We start from the raw sequence: 4,465 nt of genomic DNA on the forward strand, positions 1-4,465 counted from the left end.
CATTTCCTGTTTTATTGTTATTGTTTCCTTCCTTCTACTTACTTTGTGTTTCATTTGCTCTTCTTTTTCTAGCTTCTTATGGCGGAAACTTAGGTCATTGATTTTAAATCTCTCTTCTAACAAAGCAAAAAGCCTCCAAATTTCCCATAAACACGACTTTAGCTGCGTTTCAAGCATTTTCACATACAGCCAATCCTTGAACAACACGGGTCTGAACCGTGGCAGTTCCATTTATACTGGGATTTTTTTTTTTTTTTTTTTAGTAAATACTCCAGTACTGCAGTATCCTTGGTTGGTTGAATCCACAGATGCAGAACCGTGGATACAGAAGGATGACAGTGGGACTTGAGCATCCGTGGGTTTTGGTATCTGAGGTGGGTCCCGGAACCAATGCCCCATGGGTCGTGGATACCAATGGATGACTGTATCATGTTTTACTTATTCAGACATTTTAAATTTGCTTTATAATTTCTTCTTTCACCCACATGTTATTTAGAATTATGCTTTTTAATATCTAAATATTCATATATTTTCCAGGTATCTTTTTGTCATGGGTTTTTAACTCTGTTATGGCCAGAATTTAATTCTGTGTGTGAAATTATACCTATTTTATATGATTTCAAGCATAGAAATACTACATTAGGATAAAATTTTGTGAGTAGAATGAAATGGAAATGCAGATTCCAGAAGAAAAAGTAAAAATATTATTTCCTAACATTAAGAGAAGGCACTTTAATTTTTAAAATGGATTGTTGGGAGCCACATTTTTCTTTTTTCTTTTTTTACTGAAGTATACTCAGTTACAATGTGTCAATTTCTGGTGTCCAGCACAGTTTCAGTCATCCATATGCATGTGTATATTCATTTTCATATTCTTTTTCATTATAGGCTACTACAAGATATTGCGTATAGCTCCCTGGGCTCTACAGAAGTTTGTCTTTTATCTATCTTTATACATAGTAGTTAATATTTGTAAATCTCAAATTCCCAATTTATCTTTTATCATCTTTCTCCCCATAACCATAAGATTGCTTACTATGTCTGTGAGTCTGTTTCTGTTTTGTAGGTGAGTTCATTAGTGTCTTCTTTTTTCTTTTTTTTAGATTCCACATATGAGTAATATCATATGGTATTTTTCTTTCTCTATCTGGCTTGCTTCATTTAGAAGGACAATCTCCAGGTCCATCCATGTTGCTGCAAATGGCATTATTTTATTCTTTTTTTATGGCTGAGTAGTATTCCATTGTATAAATACACCACAACTTTTTCACCCAGTCATCTGTTGATGGACATTTAGGTTGCTTCCATGTCTTGGCTATTGTAAATAGTGCTGCTGTGAACATTGGGGTGCAGGTGTCTTTTTGAATTAGAGTTCCCTCCGGATATATGCCCAGGCGTGGGATTGCTGGATCATATGGTAAGTCCATTTTTAGTTTGTTGGGGAATCTCCATACTGTTTTCCATAATGGCTGCACCAAACTGCATTCCCACCAATAGTGTAGGAGGGGGAACCACATTTTTCTATATTTCACTTCTATTAAAATCATTTAAAGGAGTCATGCGACAGTTCTCTTCACAGCATCTCTACTGTTTGTTGCAAATTAGATAATTTGTAACTATAAAGACTTAAGGTGAAAAAAGATATCAACTTGAAATGTTGTAGGTTTTTTTCAAAGTTACTTTAGGGAAATGCGAACAAAAAATTTGAAGACAACTGAGCTAAATATGACTAAGAGGGTATCTGGAATTGCAGAATTTTTTTAAGGTGAGTGAAAGTTTGGCCTGTTGGAAAGGAAGCAAGAACGAAGGGGAGGCTGCAGATGTGAGAGGACCGCCTGATCCTGAGATCCCCGTGGGGTGGAATGGATGGCGTGTGTGGAGGGACCCAGGTGGGATGGAGGAACAGGTGGGTGCAGGAAGGCTTGCGGTCTGGTAGTGAGAAATGTTGGGAGTTCCTGGGCCCTGACGAAGCAGAAAGTGAGGGGAGGTGGTGGGGCCGAACGCTGGCGAGAATGAAGGTTTGCAGAGCTGCCGTGGGTCCAGGGTGCCGACAGTAGTGTGCGTGTAGTGAGATGGGACACCACTGATGCTCTCTCACAGGCCTGGGTGTCCCTCTGGGCACTTATCACAGCTGCACCTGCGCTTTTTTGATGATCTGATTGACATCTATCTCCCTCAGCAAACTGGGAGCGGCATGTGGGCCACTGTCTGTCTAGTCCCAGCACCCAGCCCAGTGTCCGGCTACCTGTTGAAGGGAGGGACGGCTGACAAGGTGTCGGTGTCATCAGAGCACAGCCCTGTGAAAGCCACGATGAGCCCTGGTGACTGTTTCCGAGATGGCAGCTGCTTTGCAAAGGTACCAGATTCACCTCCCTTCCCTGGCACCTCTCCTGAGTCAGTGGTCCCGACACATGGAACGATCTAGGGGATGGCTACAAAACCCAAGGATTAATGGAAGGTGCAGATTAAGGTGAACCTAAGTCCCTCGAAGGCTTCCTGGAGGAGGAGAGTGTTATGGTGGCTCAAGAACATGGGCAGGACTCAGGAGGACAGTGAGAGGAAGGACCTACAGGCGTCCCGTGGGAGGAGGCGGGGGGGGGGGGCTGGAGCCTAGCTCTGCCCTCTGCTGCCCCAGCGATGCCCCGCTTTGCTCCTGGCACCCACCCTGCGGGCGCCCTGGGGGGACTGCTGCCGTTTGCTGAGCACCCTGTAAGAGCAAACTCAGAACTGGGGACGGCTCCTCGGTTCGCAGCTTTCCGCTCTGCCCGGCTGCCTCCTGGGCCCTGCGCCGTTGGTTTGCCTCATGTAACGCACCTGCAGCCGCCAGGGTGAGGATCTCCTGCTGGGGGCTCCCCGCCGTCTCAGGCCGTGGCCCAGACTTCTCTGGGAGACACACGAGGACTCCGCAACAGGTGACCCTTCAGCATCGGTGAAGCAGGAAGAAGTTCCCAGAGGTGCTCCTTCCCGGCTCCAGGCTGGTGCACACACACTGGCTCCCTCTCAGAACAGCCTTCCAGCCCACGCCCACCGTGAGCTGCCGCCAGAAGCCTCCTCCAGGAAGCCTTCTCTGAACACCCTTCTGCTCCCACGGTCGCTCTGGGCCCGGAGCTGTAGCTCCCTTGCTCACACGTCTGCCGAGGACAAGGGCCGAAGCGTCTCATGGCTTCTGCCTTCCGCAGATGCTCAGCGCTGAGCTTGCCGTAACGCAACACCAGACGGGTGGCTTAATAACCGCAGAAACCCATTCTCTCTCAGTCTGGGATCGAGGTGTCGGCGGGGTGGGTCCCCTGCGGCCTCTCTCCTGGGCTTGCAGGCGGCCGCCCTCTTGTGTGACCGTCCTTCTGTGCACACGTGCCCCTGGGGTCGGTGTGTCCACATTTCCTCCTCTCACACGGACACTCCCGTTAGATTGGACTAGGGCCCACCCAACCGGCCTCACTCTATTGAAATCACCTCTTTAAAGGGCTTATCTCCAATACAGCCACATTCTGAGGTGCTGGGAGTCATGGCTTCAACACTGAGTGTGGGGGTGGCGGCTTATTCACCCCTAACGGTGCCAGATCCACAAGGGACAGCAGACACCGTCCCTGCTCTTACTGGCCTCCTAGCCCAGTGGGGATGCAGACGGTCAAACAAGAAGCTACCCTGGGCCGGGTGGGCAGCAGTGCCAGCTACGGGTCCCTTGCCCGCTGGCCCAGCTGCTGCAGCCCCTCCCCCGCCACTGCGACTCCCTCCCACCCCGCTCTCCCGCAGCAGTCAGGGTCCGTGGTGACAAGGCCCTGGCACGTCCCTCCTCCTGGACCCTCAGATAGGGTGATGGTTCATGCTGCGTCAACGTGACTGGGCCTCGGCGTGCCCAGACAAGGGGTCAGACATGACTCGGGGTGTGTCTGGGCGGGTGACTCACGCTGGAACCGGCAGTCTGAGTAAGGGAAGCAGGTGGCCCTCCCCCCTCCCCAGGGAGGGTGGGCCCCGTCCAATCGCTTGAAAGGCCCGAATAGAACAAAGAGGGCTTCTCCCCCCCCCCCCCCCCCGGGTGCCTCGAGCTGGGACACGGGTCTTTTCCAGCCTTTGGACTTGAGGTGAAGGCGGCTCTTTCTGGGAGTCGAGCTTGCAGGCGTCCGGGCCGGACCTTACAGCCCCAGCCCTGCTGGGGCCCCCGCACGCCGCCTGCAGATCCTGGGGCCTGTGAGCCTCCGCGACGCGGGTGCCGACTCCTTCAGTTCACCTCCTCCTGCGCGTGCAGGCATCCTCTGGTTGTTTCTCTGGATGACCCGGAAGCAAAGGTGCCACACCCGCCTTGCCATTTTACAGACAGAAAGACTTAAGGCTCACAGGGACCTACCCCAGGGCATGGAGGCTCCCTCGCTCCTTTCCTGAGCCCCAGGGCTGCACCTGCGGCTTCGTCCCGGCCCCCAGGAGAGCGAGCCGCTCCCTGGGTAAGTCGGTCCTGCCAGGCCCTGGC

The 4,465-nt window shown here is 51.3% G+C and overlaps 1 long non-coding RNA gene across 1 annotated transcript; it reads left to right on the forward strand.

The window, feature by feature from the left end:
* The first annotated feature begins 910 nt into the window (after positions 1-910).
* LOC116156536 (uncharacterized) lies at positions 911-3,502 on the forward strand. The gene is made up of 2 exons (XR_004140387.2): positions 911-2,356; positions 2,753-3,502. It is a non-coding gene; the product is annotated as an uncharacterized LOC116156536 (long non-coding RNA).
* The last annotated feature ends 963 nt before the right edge of the window (positions 3,503-4,465 follow it).

Source organism: Camelus dromedarius, chromosome 11, assembly GCF_036321535.1.
Source record: "Camelus dromedarius isolate mCamDro1 chromosome 11, mCamDro1.pat, whole genome shotgun sequence".
NCBI lineage: Eukaryota > Metazoa > Chordata > Mammalia > Artiodactyla > Camelidae > Camelus > Camelus dromedarius.